The sequence below is a fragment of the Varroa destructor genome, unplaced genomic scaffold, assembly GCF_002443255.2.
Source record: "Varroa destructor unplaced genomic scaffold, Vdes_3.0 BEIS01000003.1, whole genome shotgun sequence".
In the NCBI taxonomy this organism is placed as follows: Eukaryota; Metazoa; Arthropoda; class Arachnida; order Mesostigmata; family Varroidae; genus Varroa; species Varroa destructor.
Window position 1 is genome coordinate 34,407,214 of NW_019211456.1, and position 22,644 is coordinate 34,429,857.

The 22,644-nt window shown below is 45.8% G+C and overlaps 2 protein-coding genes across 14 annotated transcripts in view; one reads left to right on the forward strand and one right to left on the reverse strand.

Moving 5' to 3' along the window:
• Positions 1 to 22,644, forward strand: part of dachs (unconventional myosin-IXb-like dachs) — an 80,876-nt gene that overhangs the window by 44,134 nt on the left and 14,098 nt on the right. The gene's annotated exons all lie outside the window — the stretch shown is intronic.
• Positions 1 to 22,644, reverse strand: part of LOC147756865 (uncharacterized) — a 77,062-nt gene that overhangs the window by 40,014 nt on the left and 14,404 nt on the right. Inside the window, exon 2 of one of the 8 annotated variants that reach the window (XM_086983805.1) lies at positions 17,814 to 18,052. The exons of the other annotated variants lie outside the window; for them this stretch is intronic. The gene's annotated coding sequence lies outside the window, so the exon portion shown is untranslated. The remainder of the gene's footprint in view (positions 1 to 17,813; positions 18,053 to 22,644) is intronic. 8 annotated transcript variants of the gene reach the window in all.

Below are 22,644 nucleotides of genomic sequence, written 5' to 3' on the forward strand. Positions count from 1 at the left end.
TGCAGCGCAAGACACGAAGGAATATTTTTTCCATATGCACCAGTGTATGCAGAATACCTGTTTTGTGTAAAACAGTCATGTTTATCTGCTCTATTTCGTAGCGGCTCTCCTATTATTTATGACGTTATCCAGTTACCGATGCTTTACCCGACGCACCTGCCTACAGATACGCTGCCTAACAATAAGAAACAGGAAATTTCTCCTAGCGTAGAAAAGGTCGAAGTTCGAAAAAATTCTCTACGTATAGAATTTAAATTAGGCAGGGGAGAAAATATCTTAAGCTAGCGTTCACCTGAACCATTCATATACGAGCGGCCCACATTCCCCTCATGCTCTATAGTGCGAAACAGCTGTTCTTTCCTTCCACTTTACCCCTTTTTACCTCTTACTTTACGTATCCGTAGTGGGTCCCACGCACTGTACAGAATTACCGCTGTACTGAATATCGTTTTGCTACCGAGCAGCGGTTCTTAACGGTGCCTGCGGTCCATCGGAAGCGTACTCAGTTTATCGCCTTCGGTTTAGGTCTCACCGTCGCTGTTTTCAGCTGAGCATTTGCGCTCGGCGGCCGCGGCCAGCGTATACCGCCTTGCACATTTCGTTGTTTACTCTTTTTCCATGAGGATTTTCGTTCTGCGCTGGCTTGACACCCATGATTGCATTGTCTGCGCCTGCCAGCCGCCGCCTCCTCGAAAGCGCCGGATCCAGAGATCAGTGTGAGCTGTTACTGCTGTAAATGTTGCTTCCGTTTTGTTAATTTTTCTTCAGCTTCTCAGCTTTCGTCGTCGTCGTTTCGTTTAGCTCCTGTCAGTTTCCGCAAAGGTGGCTGCGCCTGAAGACCGTGGCTGTCTTTGCCGACGCTCTTTGCAAAGTTCTGCCGCAGCGTACAGAAACACGGATATATAAAGAACAGTGTATTTCTACGTGTAGATATGACAGGCAGGTCACAAGCGCCGCCCATCGCCGAGATGGTGCCAGTGTGGCGTTGCACATGGTCAGTTCTCCTCTGATCGGTATCTGCCGACTGACATGGAGCGAGCTGAACCGTTCGCAGTGGTGACCGTGCGACTCAATCGTTCCTGCCCGTTCACGTCGTTTACTTGCGCTGCCGCTGCTGTTGTTATGGGTTGCTGCCGCTTCGCGGGAGGGGCAAGGGAACCCGTTTGTTGATCGTCATCGTCGTTACTCACTTGCCTGGCTTTTGTTCGGCCAACGCCGTAGCCACGGTGGCTGCCCGCTTTAGACTGCTCTACTCCGAAACACCGTATAGCCACCACCAACTTGGTCAACAACGAAAAGGAGTCATCTATTACGAGAGCTACCGCCATCATTACTACCGCTACTATAGTACTCTGACAACGGAGCCCTACTCAACGAGGGTCGGTAGATGCCAACGGCAGCGGCGAGAGCGGCAGCAGGTTCGCTTTTCATCTTCGGCCTCTTTTCTACGCCTCCTCCCTCGTGTGCTTCGACGTCGTCGTTTTCGGCAATTGCCAGAAGCGAAGCAGAAGCAACGAAAGGCAGCTGCAGCAGTGACAACAACAGCAGAAGCAGTCGCCGGCCGAAATCGAGGGCTCTATTTAGCCTGCATGCCTTCCTTTTGTATGTGTCTGTCTGTCTGCCTGCCTGCCTGCCTGCCTGCCTGCCTGCCTGTGTATCTGTGCGCAGCGAATGTAGAAGAGCAACCCGACGGCGCTGTCGTGCGGCCGCAGCCGAGCCACATACATCGTCGTCGCGGTGGTTGGCGCTCGTGATGCTGATGCTGCGAGAACTCCGCCGCTCACAATTCAACCAGAGAGAAACACATCGTGGTGCACGCACTCAAACAGAGACACAGGGATACACAGGACAGCGTTGCTGCAACTGTAGCGGGATCGCCAGTGACGATGGCAAACACGACGGCAGCAGAAGAACAAGAAATAGCTGCTGCTGCGTCCCCAGGCATCAGCGCACTATTGAAATCGAACAAAAACAAAGTCTTCGAACGCTAGTGAAGAGTCAGGCAGGTAAGCAGCCGCGGCGCAGCAATAGGACATCGGCCGTCCCTAGGACAAGCTCTGTTTTTGGCAGCACCAACGAAAGACAACTAGTAGTAACAACAACAGCATTGTCGTAAACAGCTGAGCGACGATGGTACGCCGTGCTGCAAAGAATATTTAGTTGCATGAAATGCTTCTGCGATTGGTTCTGTTAAGCGTTGCTGGCGTTTGGAAGTGGGCATGCTGTCGTGGCAAGAAACAGGAGTCCCCGGACTGCTATCTTGTGAACACAAACCTCAAAGTGTCAAGCTGAAGGGTACGGCACTTCGTTAACGAAAAGAACAGACTGACCCAAGTGGTAATAGTGGTGTCTATGAACTCGTGTATCGAATGATGAGTGGCTGAAGTTACTGAGTCACAATTTACTCGACGTGTGTATCTCTGAGCTGTGATTCGTCGCTAGAAGGACGACCGAACAAGTCAGATTTAGAAAGGTGCTAGGTCAACTACGATAACGTAACGGTAGATTCGGCTGTAGTATCTACACCTTAAAGGCCCTGTGCAATATCAGCGGAGCTACTGAAAAGACTGTAACTAAAAAGGACAGAACGTAACTTGTACACGGTCAGCAGAAGTGCCCGGGAGGCAGTGTTTTCGCATGACCTCAAAATCCAATTGCACTATTGACCATCAGATCAGGCACCTTTCCTCATCATAGTTATTCCTACTACGTCTAGATAAATATATTCCTATGACTCTTTCCTAAAGACGATACGTTGAGCAAACGTCATTGCGAAATTAGAATGTTGAAGTGCGTTTTGCCCTGGCAGCAATTTTTGTCTGGGCATTAGGTATTTGCGCCCATGAGCTATGTCAGATGGCCAGTTCTGTGCCCGCTCCTCCGTCACTCGTTCGCTGAACATCTACAGAGTGTCAGTGCTGCCGCACAGCGCGCACGACCGCCACAACAGTCAATAGAAGCCAATCGAAAGAGCCAAGGAGCCCCCTGTTCTAGCTAGTTGCACGATATTACGCTACCTTCATCTGCTATTTCTCCAGCAGAACTTCGTCCTCAGCTGACCCGCGCACAGTTGAGGAGTGCCGCCAGGCGATATAGGATCGCATTAGTCTTGTCGAATCAGACCCACACGCACCGTGTTGGGACGGACCAGCCCGACCGCGCTGGGCAGCACAACGAGCTCATCTATAGCAGTAGTCTCAGCTCGCCCCGATCAGTTTGCTCCTTCGTTTTCAGTCAGCCTGCGCCGACGTTTGGAGCAGAAGCAATAGATCAGTAGTGAAAGAAGCCAGTAGCTGGCCCATCACTTCTGGCATTCGCCACCGGCTGAATTGAGGGAATTACCGACCAGGCTCTAGCCAACCAGTCAGCGAGCCAAACCAAAGCCTCCGGTAAAAAAAGACGAAGTTTGCTAGTAGAAACAGCAGCAGCAGCAGCAGCAGCAGCATCTGTAGCTAAAGTAAAAGAAAAAGCAATTTCTTTCGCTGTTACTTCATAGACGGCCGGCGATCGAGCGGCAGTTCTCTGGTAGTTGCACCCAGCGGCAGAAGCGTGACAACGTTACTGACGAGAACGTATCACACAGTCAGAGACAAGCAGAGCCTGATGGGACTATGGTAAGGCCTGTGTCCATCGGTGCAGTTTCAGCACAACGTTAACAACGGCAGCAGCAAGACGCATAACAAACAGTATTATGCCATCGCGTAGTGTTTTTGTCGACAGGCTTTTGCTGGTGAACGTAGCGAGAAGGTGAAGCCACTCGATCTTGGACCTCCTACGATGACTGGTCACTTGTGGGGAGGGGGGTCGCAATCGATGGCTAGGCAGTGGTCACCTGCGATACATGTGATCATAGAACTTTTCTAGAAAAGTCGAAGCATAGGTCTAGCAGACAACTCGGACCGTACTGGATTGGATGTTTTGGTGCTAGGTTTAGTTGAATCCCCACAAAGGAACTAACTAACTGCTCACAGATTCCACAAATATAGATTATGTATACTTCGTGCACGTGTCAAACTTCGAACAGTAGAAGCTTAGTTGTTACTGTTTAACCCGTGTTGGCTGCTGCTGCTGCTGCTGTTGTCATAGTAATAGTCTGTGGTGGTTTAGAATGTTAACTTCTTATGAAACCGGGCAGACTCCTCCTGCGTCATTCGGAACTATGCGCTACCCTTCCCTGTATTCGTCGTGTATATGTGTGCGGTTGTGCGAGACTGTGTGAAAGATCTGTCTGACGGAGCGCTAGATAGGCGAGTCAGGCTATAAGGAATCTACTCGCATTTTACATATGACGAAAGACTCCACTCGTATAATCATAGAGGTAAACAAGACGGCCAGTCATCAGTTGGCCGGCCAGCGGTTGCGGCTATCTAAAGCTGCTGTTGTATTCAAAAGTAAACAAACACCGTTCATAATTGGTATCATTCCAATGACGTATCGACGACGAGCAATGCAACAACGTAATTTACGTCGTATGCACCGGCCAGCAAGAAAAGCCTGGGCCAGCAGTTACCCAACCCTAATGCTTGAATAGCCTCTGTCCTGCTGCGCGGGAACGGTTCGTGGCGCCAAACTGTCAAAAACGGCCAACACAACAGTGTCCGCAGCTATCGACGAGGGTGAGCGATTGTGCTTAGTATAATATCGCCATTATGGCTACACTCGGAGTACCAAAGGAGTTTATTCTCGACAAATATTTCGCCGAACTTCAGAAGTACTGGGAGACCGAAAGACGACTCCAAGGTAAATATGAACGAACGTATAGATCATAGCAGATATGTTGACTCTATAGTATCGATTTACTAGACTAATGCAATAATAACAAAGAAAAATGAGAGAAATGCGCAGTTACGTCTACGATGATATAACAACGAACGGCTAAGTCGAAGCGTCCTACAAAACGGAAGAGCCGCGTTTCTGCTTTTAATTGGATGACATATTGATGTTTTACCACCAGCTGATACGTGTCGTTTGCCTTTTTTAAATTCGTTTTTCCTGATAGGTCTGCATGAACCTAACACAGATTTATGCAGAGACAGATTTCGAAGAATGATTGTTCCCTTCGGACATGTTTCTCGTAAACGCTACGATTGTTTCTGATGGCAGCTTCTGATAAGATTGACCACCACAGTGAACGAAAGCGGCAGTAGTCAGACGATTTAGCGGGTCCCGCTAGCTTGGTCCCAATCATGGGTGGCCGCTCGGTCGCCAAGTGATCATTGCTGACGGACGGATACAACAGTTACCACGGGTAGGAAAATTTTGGCGGCCCAGCGCCGGTGGCTTCAATGCCAATTCCAGTAGTAGCAAATGTACTAGCGTCAGCCGAAAGCCAACAGTTGAAAAGCAGGACACGAAAGTCTGCCCTGTCGCATTCATATGTATAAATGGAGCATGATGCATGTACTGGTCCGGTGTGACTACGTATCGGGTTGAGCGATTCAACTCGCTGTAGTTCCCGATTGCTCCAACAGTCCATTGTTTGCCCTTAAACTATGCTTTAGATAGTACTATTGTTAGATAGTGCTTGTTGTCTTCAGACAGCATCATCACCACGGTGAGACGAAAAAACAATGCAACAACGAGAAACTGAGGGAGCCGAAAAAGACCTGCGAGTAGATCGTGAAGATAAGCTCATAGGAAAACGTGTCCGCTCACGGACCGGCGGCATTTTTGTCCTTGAGTCCTTGTACTGAGAAGAGGCGACCAAATGGCCGCTGCGACGTCCATGGCCGGAGTTCCAGCGGAATATTGTCACACTCAATCTGCTGCCCATCCTTGATTTATATAAGCGTTTACGTAACAGTTGTTTTAAATTTAGGCTGGGTTTGGTACAGATGGAATAGAGACGTATTTGAAATGTCAATCTGTAAGGCGTATTTAAATTTGGACATTGATTCGCGTAGAATTTTGAGACTCATTTGATTATTGGTTCCAGTTTACCTAGTCGCAGGCGTACTGCCTGCTTATTGTCCCTGAGGAGCCTGACCCGAAGCAAGGTCTGATATGCTACTATGACACGGTCACCCGAAATCAAAGCTGCCAAAGTCTTCAGCAAGTCGGAGACAAGAGACCAAGCTTAAGATCGAGAAGTGGTTTTCGCCGCACCAATTCGCAGATGCAATGGAGGCTTTCTTCCAATTCAACAAAGACCGGGTATTGTTGGCGATGTTCGCTGTGGAGCTGAGGATTTTTTTGTCGCCAGAGTTACTTCCGGAGGCCGCCACTAGGACTTCGCTTTGTGGCGATCTGCATTATAGTCTCTTTCTGGGAGCACGACCAGGCCGTGCATACCCGGACTCATCAGGGCTTTGATAGTAGTCATGCCCAGAATGTGTTCTAGTAAAGATGTATTCTACAATCGTGCGCTACACCACGCTCCAGGTGGCAACTAGCATCGGTCGCCGTGAACCTCTGTAGTACGAACTAGAACGGAATGGAGTGTGGGAACCCTAGCCTTTCTAAAAGCGAGGGTCCCCCCTTTGTCGAAGCTGGTCATAGTTGTAATGATAGTATCGAAGGTACTACGAGAAAATACGCTGTAGGCTGATGCATGTATGTACCGGAGGAGCTATGGTTAGTCGCTGTTTCGGCCACATTGGCCCTAACATTGCCTAGATACAATGCGTGTGATAAGGGGTCGGTTTAAAAGCAAACCTAGTACCATGATACGGAACATTCTTGTGAGGATGGGAAACCCAACATAATTAGAGGAATGATTTAAAATGGTGTCAGCAGTTAACGAACGAGCCGGAGCTTCAAGGGCCGAGTGCTCTCAAGACGTTATATTTTCGCTTGTCTCGTTCATGACCAAAAGAAACACTAAGAGAAGATGAACGCTATTGAAATGTTCTGCACGCAGTCATTTTTGCTGAGTACTTACACCTCTCAGTGTCGACGCCGACACAATAGCCTACACTCTCTATGGTACGTACGAAAATATTTCACGGCTATGGAGGGCGCTGGTAGCGGTGCTGGCCTAATATAGCTGCGGCATAAAGAATTAAGTGAATTGTCCTTGAAACTTACGGAGTCACAGTAGGAATTCTGCTTATGAACTTGGCGTGGATGTGTTGGTCGTTCTATCGCTTTTCCGCGCTGATATTTGGCTGTTAAAAAAAGCCCGATAAGTTCCATCTTGAAATAGATCTCATCGGGCCTTAATTGCCGAATCAACATGTCGCAGATGACGCCGAGATGGGGCAATTCGAGTCTAGAGCTTGTACGAAGTCTAGGCGAAGTTGTGTTTGTTTTCATCTGAAGATCCACCAAATGTTTTTTCCGAGGCTTATTTATTCAAGAAAAAAACGTAATCTTTTGCATTTTAGCGAGACTTTCCACCTCGCCACTTGAATGATTTAAGAAGTTTATTAAATGACCGATTTCGATTTAGGGTAATACTGCAACATTGCAACAGGAGTAAAAAGATTTTGAGTGAAAAAGTAAATTTCTACATATTTTTACAAGCTTAAGGATTCGATCTGGCTAGATGTTAAATGACAGTCACTACCTAATGCACGAGCATTCGGTAATGTAGATCGCCAAAATTCCAGTTGAGTTGATATAACGTAAACGAAATCTGTACGTACGCGTAGTTTCCGTTAGTATTATCTAGCCGCGTGAGAAAGTCTTAAGCAAGTAGCGAATAAAAATTATCACCAAAATCTATGTTAGTACCATGCGTCAATAACCGCCAGTTGGACCATTACGGTGAGGAGATATTCTGGTTAAGTATCAGCACAATGTCGAGCTGGCCGGCTACTTCAGTATACAGAAATTGGACGAGACGGAGCTAAAGGGAAAAGGGGTAGCGCTGTCGTTTCTTGAAGGCCGGCTATGCGCTCATCATGAATTGGCGGGTATAGAAATTTTCAACATTTCGCATCATTCTGCGCAATTCCTGGCTTTTATTTTCAACTAAATTAAAAAAGGCCCATCGGCGCCGCTGTCGTTATCGATCATTCTCATTGTTAATCCTTCAGCCATCGCAAAAGCGCCATCGCTGAATCTCTGTTGAAATGTGCGAAACCCCACTCACTTCTCAATTGGTGTCCTCATCACTATTGACGCACTATTTCGGTATGTGTTGCATGGCTTCGTTGGATATTGAACGAGTTGCCGCTGTCGTGTCAAGAAACATCATCAGTATCTTTATTTTTCCCGCTTTTCCTGTCAAAGTACCCGTTCCAGCGTTGGCATTACATTATTAACTACATATTGAGCGATCCGCAGGGTTTTGACACTAACGGCCAGCCGATGCCGCCCGTCATCGTACTGAACCCAGAGCTGCTGACCGTTCGAGGTGATGCTACGCAGCACGAAACGATCCTCTTTGGCAATGTTGTATTGGTCTTTTCTGCTCACAAGTGTTCTAGGGCTGTACCCTGAACGCTGCATCCGATCTATTGCTGGCTGGTGACGGGTTCGTCCGATACGATTGACCAAATACAGTAAGAGCTGGCCTATCATGGCTCCTAAAAACGGCAATTATTTCTGGTTCGTCATCGTATTTAACTACTAATAACGGTTGTCATCTCGGGACGCAATGAGGTCTTCAACGTCCACTGGTCAATATCTTCGTTTTGGGAGCTCCCAGTAGAGCGGCTCGAACGGAAGCATCGACCTGCTATTCGATTTGAATTGGACGGGCCAGGCGAAACAAATCGATATCGCGTTAGATTTTTCCTCTTATAACTTTTGACTGTGTAGCTTTACCATATAGAGAACACGGCAAGGCGATCGCTTTAACAGCAGTTATTGCACCGTTTTATTTTAATGCACTTCCATCTTTGATTGATGACATGAATATTTGTTGTACGAGAGGTAACGGTTTGAGAGGGCAGACCACAATATTGAGTAATCTACACAGTATACTTTACACGTAATGATGACCATAAAATGACGGCCTTACGTTCCTGGCCTGTGTGCACCCAACGCTTGTTGTTATTTGCTTAAATCGCATTTATTTTCCCTGTGCATGATATTTATATCTACTATTCGCCTGGGTGTAGATGTTTTTTTAAGTAGAGTTACCATCAAACAAAGACTCAGGCATACAGGGCTCAGGCTTAAGTGGGTGGGAGTCCCATAGTATACAACCAAAGACGATATTTACAGTAAAGATTGGCGCTAGCCTTTAATCTCCTCAGATAAAATACTGACAGCTAAAGCTGTTTGTGACGAACTACACTCTTTTTTCTAACGAATTTCTTCTTAGCAGTGCTCTCTTATATTTTCCAGTTAGTAACACATAGCAATTAACACAACACTTCGACGCATCAGCCATACGCATATGCACAGAAAGTATCTATCTACAATAGTAAAAGCTGTTCTGCGATCACCCTTCAATCATCTTGCCTTCGATAATCCACCAGGTTACTTAAATCGGCTATCTCTGACCCGAGTCGATTTGTCCGCCGTCGGCGTGGACTTCGCTAACGGCAGCGACGTTGCCAACGGAGGAAAATAAGCAAATCTTCTAGATGTCATATATATATATATAAATATATAAATCTCCTTCAATTGCTTGCGTGTGCGGAGAGCTCTTCGCTACTACGGAATATGTTGATGGCACGATACCGAATCATCTAGTAGGGACAGGTAAGATATGTGTGTCTGTGTGCGTATAAACGCCGCCAGAAGCAGTGGCAGCTGAAGCAATGGCGGAAGCGTCGTATCGAGATGTAACTGAGACTAGTACCTTACTGAAATGATGCCTCGATAACCGTCGCACCGTGCAGTAACAGCTAACGAACGACTGGACCCTATCAAGCCCGCAGTCCAAGGAGCGTCAAATACACTTTGCAATTTTAGGTTGTCGTGTCCTACTTGAGCTATCGTGCCGTCAGCTAGTTGTGACACTAGGGCACTTAAATTAGAAGCGGACAGAAACTCAGTGCACTCTGCTGCTACTGCAGTGAAATGTGTATATCGTACCGAGCAGGATTAGCGACACGTACCATACACAATATAAAAGCCTGTATTAATAGCGTAAACGTTTTTAGGAGGGATGTTCTGGTAGTAGCTATACGTGTTGGGTATAGGTTATCGGTAGTAATAGCTGGCGTTGCCAACCAAGTAAAATTCAAACAAGGTACAACTGCGGAAAATAACCAAAAAACTTAGACAAAAAATTGACACCAGTCACCTTTTCCGACTCGCCGTAATTGTTGTGAGCGCTCAATCTCGCGCTCATCAATCGACAGTCATCAGTGGCGTGCATTTTAAAGCGTTCAGATCTGCCTTCAGTTTTGTTACTTACGTAGCTCTCGTGAAAAACATATAGTATTGCCTCCTTCAACAGATGAATCAGCCTAAGAGTCAGATTTTATGCGACAAGTGGTTATTAAATTATTTCAGATACGGATCATTAATCCGCTATTATAATTACTGGTTTTCACAGAATATTTTTTCGCATTCAATCTCGTCATTTAGTCGAATCTATAGCAATCAAAAAGCGTTCCATATGCAAACCTGCCCTGGTGAACAGAGCTACGCAGAACACGCGCTCGAAGCGCGTGACTGGATATCGCGTACGCATTTAACGAACGAACTCGTGGCGCAGTCACCTCTTAAATTTAGCGCTCGAACAGGGTACCGGTGAATCCTTGTCGAAAAATAATGTTACGATGTACACCGAAAATGCCGCTAAGTTAACTATCAACGATGGCCATCCCGGTGTAATAAATTCGGGGAACAATTCTCATACGGTCGGAAGTTACAACTTGTTTACTCGTAGCATTAGTAGCCCGTAATGTTGACTCTAGCATAACGCGGTGCATTTGATCGCGGATAGACAGAATTTAAATAATAACATTTTGTTATTTATCTTTTTTTTTTATTAGAACGATCACTGCAGGTAAAGTGATCAACATATTTTTATTGTCATTATTAATACGAGCGCTAACGTGATAAAGTTGAGTTTTGGCTAACAAGCATCGGCGTTCTTATTTTTTTTTGTTTTAATATTCAATGAAGTTCAAATTTTAGCGCGGTTGTTGTGTTTACTTGTCTATTTCAAAATTGACAAGGATATTTTTCACTTAGACATAGGCTAATAACGATTGTAATAAGTGTATGCGTGACTAGTTTTATCATGCTCAACAGTTACGATACACACCGTAGCTAGACTCCTGACCTACAACCTTACAAATTAGTTAAACGAACGAATTGCTCTGAGGTCCATAGGGATTCGGTTCTGCAACCGCGTGTTCAGAGCATTTAGCAATTAAGTAGTTACAGCTCTGGTCAAATTGCAGGTGTCTCATCTGAAGTGATTTCGCCAATTTTCGTGTTAATGAAACGATTGTCTCATTCATTTTTCACTCGTTATCTATTCAACTTGAATTCCGATTTTCACTGCAAAGTTTGCGCAATGAGGCCCAACAAGCGAGATATTGATTTATGGGACATCTCAACGTATTTTCTTCAAGTTCTTCCTCATCCACAACATATAACCCAACAAATGTAGACGATACGAGGCATGCCACTGGAGCAACGACGAGTTCCCACTAAGTATTCAACAGGCTCGTATCAGTTACGTCAACAAGAAGTTTAAATAAGGCAACTGTAAATGCCCGTAAAATTATCCGCTTCGTATAGACTATAAATATAGCCGAAATGCCGAAACCTCTTTATAGCTCAGCCAAATGCTTGATCCTACATGTTAAACAAGGATAAAATAGGCTCTCGGCGATTTGTTTGTTCTCTTTAGTTCAACCATTGTTATTTAATTAATCATAAATAGCGAGGCTACTATTTAGTCTCGGATATAAAATTCTACGACCCATCTTGGTTCAGTCGTGGACGGAAGTGAGTAATTTCTATGCCGTCAACGAGCTACGGCCCTCTTATCTCGTCAACCCGTCCTTCGGCCCCGTGCTCGAATAGGAGAGGGTCCGAAATAATTTATTTTGGCCGATCTTCATGCCGTTATAACCCATCGCTTCGTCATTTTTAATATTGTGACTGAGATGACAATTCGATGACTTTTTGAATGGGTTAGGTGGTCTATTCCACAAAACCATAGGTAAACGCGGTAACGAAAGCTCTGGCCGACTGTAATAATTATGTACCAAATGTTGTGCCATTAAATACCAATGAACCAGGAGATAATCGATTTGCCGTCACGACATAGCGCTCTCTCAATGCGCCACATATACTAGAGTTTTCTATCACCCATCTTTGTTGCAGTGCTGACTGGTACAAAAAATATGTACAAGAATTCCATGAGGAGTTTTTAACGAAAACTTTAATACAATTCTTCGCAACTTTTAGTATATATCTCTAAAACAAACACTCAGAATTACGTGGAAAGTACCAGCAATTGGTTATTGTTTCCTTTCTTTGTTGATGAATCGAGCAATTCCGCCGTTATCGCTGGGAGAATTTGATTGCATGCATCCGTGAATTGGGAAAACACTTTTTTAGCATCTGTTTTATGGAGCTTTTGTAATCTTATAGAAAAGAACAGATTGTTCGAAAAATCAAGAAGTTTATTATTCAAGCACATTGAAGTGCCCGGGCAATTCGTTACGGTAGTTGAGACGATTATCACAAGGGGCACAAGCCACCTAATTAAAAAATGTATGCGTATATATATGGAGAGTTTTTCGCAGAACAGTCAAATAGTTTATTTTCTACGTTTTTGTTCACATTAAAAAATTTGGAACTTGAAATTTCGTTGATGTAATTTCTGTAAACGCCCTGTAACCCATTAAGAATCACCAAAAAGCAAATTTGGGATGTTTGTGGTATTACTGACATCAACCAGATATGCTAAAAGCTTAGAAGTAGATCTCAAAAAAAAGATTTCTAACCTAAATATGGAGGATTCACATCATCATCTGCTCTACTTTCATAGATAGATAGAGCATTTTGTTTACAATTGCGAATAGGCAAAGATAGTAAATGTTAGAAAAAAGGAAACGAAAATAGATAGAACGCCGATAAGGAGCAGACAATTATATTCACCCACGTCCTTTTAAATATCGCGTACCAAAGCTTCAAATAAATCTATAGACCACGTTCACCAATTTCACCCTATTGATATTATTGTATGCTTCTATAGAGTATTTAAACGCCATGGTATTCGGACAAAAGATCACTTAGTTCCATTGTTATGCTCGTATACACTTTTTTGTGTCAGCAATACGAAAACAACCATGCTTTCTGGAGGTGCTATCCCTGAAAGTTGTCGCTTTCCGAAATGCATTTGTCGCGTCACTCTTCGAATTGGTCCTTTCCCTCGAATCGGTCTTTGGCCTTAGGTTGCTCCACCTGCTGCCGCTAAGAGGGGCAATCTAACCCCTTTTTGGAGCTAGAAGAACTCGATCGTCTACTTTGTTCTAATATTGTCAAAACAATTGGAGGAAAATATTGCTATTGTGTATGCGATATTTTGTCTGCTGTCGGCGTTTCATCGCTGCTGCGACGTAATCGCGCCATGAAAGCGTCGCGTTCCAAGAGGAACAGATGGTAACAAGAGCAGGCCAGGAGACAGGTTGTTGTTCGAGACAACTTCAGATCTCGGGTCTCTGGCACGCAGAAATACCAGTGTTGTGACCTAAAGATACATGCTAGAGCGAACGAACGTTGTAAACGTAAACTAACGATTATCAAACCCCAAAAAACTAGTACCGACATCGCTACTTCAGACACTTCACATGAAAAACGGTGTTTCAAGTTTTACTTATGTTGCGTGATGGTTTATTAGTGAGGTAGAGAAATACGATATATTTGCTGCGTGTAATCTTGATATTGTAGTGCCAATGACTTGCTACGTCGTTAAAAGAGGTGACGCAAATATTTTTGTCACGGGTCGCTTATTAAAGAAAATCTACCTGTGCTACTGAGAGCGTGAAATGTTTGCCCTAATTAAAGACGCAGCTGGCTTAATGTTCGTATCCTAATTTCTGTTAGTTCGATAAAAACGATAGGTATTGGCCCCAAGTCGGAGACTGAAATGGTTAATGCCATCATATAAGATACGCGACCACATTTTTTGCACTTAAAAGTAAAATACGGTAACAGATATTGAGAAGAAATTCGAGTCAGGTTTGTCGCAACTATTCCGAACAGCCAAAAATACTATTTAGGCTCGAAGCTAAATTCCATCTGCATTGTACTAACTTACCCGGAGCAGCCCAGCAGCTATGGAGATTGAATACATGTCTCGACATAGCGGCGACAAGCCCAAATACCAGCTTGTCCATAGCCATATGGTCATGCGACAACGCTGCATACACAGTGGTCCTGAGATTGATACCAGGTAACAATAAATTCCCCTCCTTCGGATCAACAGATCGAAACGGGGCGTCACCCACTTTGAAAAACACGGTCGTATGCAGTACATCACGTCAAGGACGGAAAACTGCCGACCTGTAGCCGAAAATGGCACCAGGAACCTGCTGTTGCGACATCCATCCGTATGTGATAAACAAGCTCGAGAAAGGATATTTTAGCACAGACCGTAAGTGCTAAACAGTTGTGGTTGGTTTTTTATGAATGGACGAAACGTGAACAGACTTCCGAGGATGAAAAAAACACACAGAAATGTACCATATTCCTCAATGAGAACGCTTGTTAGCCACACTTTTCCTCTCACCGATGCTCTGGTAACAAGAGATATTCATGCTTGTTGATGACGATTACATTTATGTACCTTGTAGCGCAGGGATATTTTTGTAACTTACATACAGCCTTAAATTAGAGATGTCAGTTAACTAGTACCTTAAGCAGAATGACAACTGCGCATATCAGACTAGTGACACAGTTCAGTCAGTAAGTACGTAGCATATGACGATGTCTGTATCAATGTGTTACTTGTATTTTAGTTTCTTGTGACGAAAGTTATCTATAGAAAACTCTGTCCGGTCGACATCCTCGCCATCTTAACAGTCATATGAAATTCGCAGTTCATGGTATACTGTGTTTGCATAAGGGTCCCATATCGGCCTGCTGCACAGGTCATATTTGTGCAACTCCGCATGATTTTATATACCGGAGGCAACATTAACATTCCAATGGGGGTTAGATCCCCCATTGGGACAGCGTCTGAATGCACTAGGATGGTGAACATATGTCGCACTACTTCTTAGGTATTTCAATGTGCAGCGTGCAACCTGTTCTCCGGATCTACCTGTCCTGCATTGCTCTCCCTGTATAGATCGGCCTACCGGCCCGCTCACCTTCGATCGGACTACCGATCTTTGATTCTCAGGGCATTGGCAGCGTAAAGAGAGAGGGGGTGAAGGACTCTCCGGGGGAGAATTTTAGAACCAAGTTTGCGATATCCTGTATGTTGCGGTTCAATTGCGCTTTCAACTCGATATGCTGCGTGTTGTCGACCTTACGAACCAGACTCCTACGGTAGTAGACTAAAGTAGTCTCGACCACATGATACTTACTAAAATCCAGTAGGTGTCATTTTAGCTAGCGCAGTCGACCTAACCACACGGGAGGACTACTAAGACGACGTAGGAGAACGAAGTGAGCATTTGTATGTTTCATAAGTCAACTTTGTCGACCGTTTGAATGAACTAGGCTGGAACCAGTGGTAACTCTACGCTGTGAAATTATTTGAGCACATGTGTAGGTAGGCTCATTTCATCCAATGCGCGGGAGGCTAAAGGAATTCCGCCGGCGATGTCCTTTCAGTAGAAGTTGCAGGTAGAAGTGTTTCCACTGCTGCATCACAAGAACGCGCTCATTGGCGTATAGTTGCACATTTCAACTGCATTCATTAATGCATACGTGAATCAGTGGGCGAAACAGTTCCTCTTGTAGACAAACAGTGGTGCCAAGTGAATAATCCTACCGTTTTTCGCTTGGCCAACGGAAAACATGGGCCAAGCATCGAGTCAGCAGTTTCGAGTCACAGAACCTGTGAAGAAATCGTCAATGTCATCAAAGCAAGTGGTCCAGAAGGCTACACCTGGAAAATTTAAGCGCCAAATGAGTCGCAGATCGTTTAAAAGGAAATCCGTGTGGAAAAAACCGCCATCGGCTCCTCTAACTATTTCGTCATATAGAGGCCCACCGGCGACGTCAGTTCTCGTACGTCATGACTCTGATAGTTATGCCACTATTCCACATAAGACAGCCACGCTTCCCCTACCGAAGGTGCATAATGTCACAGGTTATGAGAGCGGGTGTCGGACTCTGCCAAGGGAACCCCGCGATTCGAAAGCACTGGGTACAAAGAGCGTTTCATTTTCCAATCTCACCCAGGTAGTAAGATCGCCAACACTGTATTCGGACTCGACAGGTTATTCGACTTTCGTGCCCCCCTCATTCGACAAGTCCTTTGTTCGCTACAAATCCCCTAATCCTGGTACGTTAGAGAGACGTTATCGCACGAAAGGGGATCAGGAATATACTGATCATTTAGAAAGAGGTAGGTGGTATAACATATCTACAAAATCCTGTCCATATACAAAAACCTTGATGAAATAAATTGATTTAAAATTTAACTGAATAAAAATTCTTGAATGTGTAATTAGCTCTTGCAGTGAGTTACGAACTTAGCTAGAAGTAACGGAAGCACGTGAAGCGGTTGAGGTTCGAAACCGGGCATAGGCACGCCTCATTTTGTGCTGCAAAGCGACATCAGCCCTGTAAAGCAGTGCTTAACAACAATATCTAACGTAAAAAAACTTGAGACATTTATACAGGTACAACGTAAAACGCACCAAAGGCTTGCAGCTCACTGACGACCCTTCTACACTAAACATATCGCTATGGCTTCATTTGAGGGTCCGCAAAAAATTAACATATTTAAGCGTTATCACGCCGCCCATCCAAACCACTATCCACAGTTTCATTAATTTTGGATAAAATTAAAATAGTCGATAGTTTTTTTGAACAAAAAGATTGGGTATTTTAACAATGCACAGTAAGAATCGGTATATGAAAAACGTCGGTAATTTTTATGTTAAATAGGTGTTCTTCTCTCGATTTGTATGTAATACTATGAGCGTTATGCTTGCAGATCGGATAAGCTATATATTGCGTGATATATATCAGACAATTTAGAATCAGTATGGATCCCTGTGAGGGACTGCCTATAATTTGTCCAACCACCATTCTTCTCTTTCTTCTTTGCTAACCAACATAGGATTATTAAAAGCCCACTCTGCTTTTTGGTGAATTTGTAAGTTAGTTATCTTAATTGATTTCATTGCTTTTAACGTGCTCAGTCAGCCATTCACTCGTAGTCGACTGAAAGGCAAGACCTGCGGCTAGTAAGCCAAACTGGGTTTGAAAAATCCTATTTACCAGAAAACTATCCACCAACCACTGTTCTACGCCCAACTCTACTAAACTGAACTGAACATTAAGCCATATTAAATGAGATGGTTATTTAATATGATTTAATCGATCCCATCGTAACGGTTTCTATGCTTACTTCGCAGTGTTTTGTCTGGGCTTATTTTTGGCACGTTTAGAACTAAAAAGTGCCCAATGAATAGCTCAGACATCTTGTCTCACAGAATGATGAGTAACAACTGAACTTTGACAGAATCTTCGCTGAAACTCCCGCTGTTTTTCAAACTCTTATTTGTTTTTCAAGGTGAACCTTGGCCAAGGCTTGAATAATACACACATTAAAGCTTTTTCTAAATCCAATTTCTACCTATCGTTATTATCGTAAACTAAAACAGTAAATGGGGTCAGAATTATCGGAAACCCAAAAAAACGTCATTAACTGTGGACCCCCTTTCTTCTCGCAGCCGACAGCGACAGTCAGTAAAAAAGGCGAAGTGCGTCGCAAGCGCCACCTACCAACTCGTACTAGCAACAACAGGAACACTAACCTATGACATAGAAATCCACGACATGAGCACGAAAACGACACCAAAGGAAAGGTCTATGGTTCGCGCCTCCCAGCGAAGCTCCACATTTAATTTGCGTTTTGTAGTAAGGAGTAGCAGGCGTCGATGACCAAGCCTACGAGCACTCCATCAGATGGTCAAGAAGATTGTCTACTTTAGCTTACTCGACTACGGTGGCGATAGTGGCGCCGATGGTGACGATGGTAGCCGATCTACTGATTCTGAAAAGTCAGAATCACAAAAACACATTCACGCATTGAGAGCTACGCTGGTTGAAGACACGACCTAGTAGGTCTCATAACTCTTTCGATGATCGGTTAAACCGCCGAGAACCAAACAGCCTCTGCTTCTACTGAGACTGCAGCTGCTGCTGTACACGTCTGTATGTATTATATCGGCGTTAAGCTCTATAGAACTGAGTTGAGTGGCGGCTCTCGGTCGTGTCTCCATGTATGCCATCTCCCTCAGTCCATAGACTTGTTGAACGCTTTTTAGCATATGGCATTGTCCGTTCGATGCCTATCTGTTACATCTATTCTGCTATGATTCGCTCTGCTTCTCCATGAACCGGTAGCGAAGCCCGATCCCAGCATCGACTGTATTCTCGCCCCTTCCGCAGGTGGCAATGGTTGTTGTGGTGCCCCTCCGCCCTGAAAGCGAGTCAACCTGCCCGTGCAAATTCTTTGTCGTCCTCTTCATCGTTCGGTGGTGCCTCCAAGAGGTAGCTTTATGAAACTACGCAGGAAGCCCCTGATGCCATATTTCTGTTGCTGCTGCTGTTGTTGTTTCGATTCCAATCTCTCTGTGCATGCCCCATTTTTTTATCCTTCGTTTTCTCTCGGCCCGTGTACAACGCAGTGGTCGTGGTGGTATCTTACCGACGCTCAGAGCTTAGGGAAGCCTCACCGTCTTTTGCTGTAGCAACGGCTACTAGAGGGGCAGTACGGACAGAGTGAGTGAACTAACAGTAACAGAGAACAGGGTGAGCAAGTACACAGCAAACAGGTTCTAGAACCCTGCTCGTGAACCTATTCTGCTGAGCCGCAGGCGGCATTAACATACGCGTACACACGAACTCACGAACGTAGCTTTCGATACATGGCGGCCGAGCGACCTGACTGACCGGTTGAGTGTACCTTTTCGATATATAGATATATATATAGGCTTCGTTGTCTTTTCCCCCCTTTTACTTCTACTAGCGGAGTTCTATACCCAGCAACGCGGGTCTGCGGCTGCGCCTAGGGCCACTGCTTTTGCTCCGCGCAGAAACCTTTTTTCGACCTGCTTTCAAGCCAGCAGCTCATCTGCCTGCGACAACGACCATTACTGATCCGTGGTATACGCGGCAAATAGACCACTAGCAGCCGCCATAGGCCAGTCTCGCTCGTTTCATACTTCCCTATATAGAGTCTCGTATATATACGGTGGCTACCTGCTGCTCCTTATCTCAGAAGTCGCGGCTCGCTCGCTAAATGGCGACAGAAGGCGCTGCTTTCGCCTCCTTCGGCAGCAGTCTTCGGCTGTAATAGCAGAAGCAACGCCGGTGGGGTTCACTGGGGCTATTCCTTTCCGATTTCTTTTGTCGCCACCGTTGCTACGGATCGGCTGAGTTCTGCTCTCTGAGGCTGTGCATCCGTCTATGCTCGGTTGCTTAGTATGTGTCCGTTTTTGCAGCCGCGTCAGAACGAGTGACCGAATTAGCGCCCGTATGACTGGTTGTGTGCGCCCGCTTTTCTAGCTGTAGATCTACGTACGTAGGTACCTGTATGCCTTAGCAAGTGAACGGACGCTGTTGCGCTTGCCTCTTGCCAGTTGTTGGCTGCTGGTGTCGTTGACAGTTGACTTGGGTTTAGCCACTGGGTCGATGCATCGATAGATGCCTGAGCAGTCTTGACGGACCGCCAGTTAGATGAGAACGAAGAAGACAACTGAGAAGGTTACCGCGTACAGCCTTTGCTCCTCGCTGCTGCAGCTTCTGGGTTGCCCCAACGTCGCCATTTCAAAGCTAAGCGACCACCGGCGGTCACAGCTACGCAGGCAGCGCGAGCAGCAGCAGCACACCGGAGGAATAGAACTTAGAGGAAGAAGGTAGGGAAGTAGGCATCGATACGCCGCTTACATACGAAGCGGAGACCCATAGGCACACAGCGCGCTTACAGATAGAAGTGATTGAACGGCGACAACGGCAACGACAGGCAACAGAAAGGAACAACGGATCGGTTCGGGGCAGCTTCTGGCTGAGAAGCAGCAGAAGAAGAAACCGAGCAGGTCGCCATCACTACCAGCATCGTCTCTGTCGTCGTCGTCGTCGTCGTCAGCCCCGTTCACTGGTTCTTGCTCGGGTCGGCGGCCGCGACTGGTCGGGTCCCTATCTGACTAGTCCTGCTCATCGACTGGATATCGTTGCCTGGCCAACGCCTGCTGCCTGTTTGTTTGCCTGTTTAGCTCTAGCCAGCCTCGGCTAAAGCAGCCTTAGAAGAGTATTAGCAGCATCACAATCATCAGCAGCGACAGCACCGTGTGTCGGTAAAGGTAGAAAATGAAGAAAAAGAAGATGTAGTCGTAGCATTGGTAGTAGCAGTAGTATTCGTAGTAGCAACAGCAGCAGCAGTAGTACATCGGCAACACAAACGCGCTCAACTCTCCCTCAATATCAGCAGCAGCCAGAAACAGCCAGCATTGGCCGCAGGCGTCGGACGACAACATCAGCAGCAGCAGCTACCGCCATCGCCGACAACAACCCGAGAACCCAGCTATCACCAATCGCAGCACCAATATCAGCATCTAAGGCAGTAGCAACTAAGACGCAAGCGAAAGGAAAGCGGTCGCCCGTTGCCTGGCTGCGAAGCACCAAGCAACGCCACCGGCAGAAGTAAGCCCCACCGTCAGCAGCACCAGCATCAGAACGACATTAGCGGCAGCAGCAGTGGTTCGCAGACAAGGAGACGCTATAACACCAAGCAGAATCGTCAGCGACTCCGCCACGGAGCAACACCAGCATCTACCGCTACGATTATCCACCGCTATCCACCAGTGCGTCCATCGACCGGCGAGATCTCGCCGTGCCACAGCAACCCCAAACGGACGCTCGAATCAAGAAACGAAAACGTCCAGCAGCGACGCTCAAGCAAAACAATCTAACGAATCGCTACTGCGACTACCCAATAACGTGCAGCAGCGCGATGTGGGGACAGCGCTGATGCTGGCTTAATTATAGGAGAAAGATACACATATGCACACATACATTGTTAGTTATACTCAGTGTACTTGTGCGGTGCTCACCACTGGAACTATCAGACCGTTTTACAAGTGCTTAACACGTACAACGTAAGCTGTGAGGAGGTCGTTAAGCTCAGGACGCATCAGAAGCACCGATTCGGGCTTACAGTTGTGAGTTTATGTTGCGTGAGTGCGTGCGTGCGTGTGTGTGTGTGTGTATGTGTGTGTATGTATGTGTGCAAATTGTAAGGTGTGTGTACCTGTCATATGAGTCGCGTCCTTGAGTTTGCCGTAACAGCAGCCGGAAACCGGTGGACACAAGTGTTATAGAAGCGAGGAGCGCTTGAACGCGGGTGGCGCGAATAATTAGGGGCAGCCGGTGGTTTTTCTGACTTTGGTGTATTGAACCGTATCATACCCTCGGCCAACACCTGTTGCTGTTTCATAATTCTCTAGCAGCCTTTGTTCAAGCAGGTGCATTACTATCAACGTGTCCTTAGGATCTCCTGTAGTCCACCGTTATCGACGCGACGATTTAACGATTGAAGATTACTTTATATGTGCTTGTGTCTAGGCGTGTGTCGATTGTGACAGCTAATCATGACCGCCCTTCCAAATATGTTGTTTTAAGGCCCACATCGAGTCTGAAGTAGCAGGTGTGCGTTTTTTTTTTGCTTTTTCGCCCATCGTGAAGACCGTTAAGATTTCACAAGTGTGGCGGTATCACCCACAATAAAGAAACTACTACGGTGGAATTAATGGTTTGGCTGCTGTGCCCAACGAAAGTAGTGGATTCGGTAGCAGGGGCCGGGTCGTGCGCCTATGCTGTGAGGTGATATGCGCAGCTCGAATGTGGGAGAATGCTGTCCTCGGACAACTCCCTCATACACCTCTACGAGAATATACACCTGGACGACACGAGCTTCAACGATGAGCTCAACGAAATCTACTTCTCCCGGTACAGGAATCCACCCATTAGTTCCTTTCCAGCCATTCCGACGACGACGTCAACGAGCAGCGACGTTGTGCGGATGTCTGCAAAGGACGAATGCAGTGTTGCCGAAGAAGAAGAATCCCTTTATCTTGGTTATTCGTTTTCGCAAATCTGTGAGTGTGATCTGTGTTTTTATGTGTGTGTGTGTGTGTGTGTGTGTGTGTGTGCATATGCCTTAAGATGTAATCGTTCTGCAATTCAAAAATATAGAAATGTTGCGTTATAAAACACCATGAACGCAGGAGATGTTTTAACACTTTTCTTTTACAATAGCTATTTTTAATAGTCCAAGATAATTTGTAGATAACGCTTGTTGTACGAGACTACGCAGTATATCAACTTGTGTTGTTAAGTTAACGTGCGCAGGACAGACAGTTCGTGATGTCGGTTTTTAAACATCACCAGCACTTAGTTCATGTGGCCTTCTACGGCAACAAAGCTAACTCGATCAGGATAGGGTACCGTTAACTGTTGACACCGCTGGTGAACCACTCGAGTCACCAGACGGGTCGTCTTGACTCTGTCCATGTTGTTGTGGTTTTTGATCAAATAACGGTGTCAGCCGGCGTCTGCACCCGTAGCCGTAGTCGTCCCGTTGTG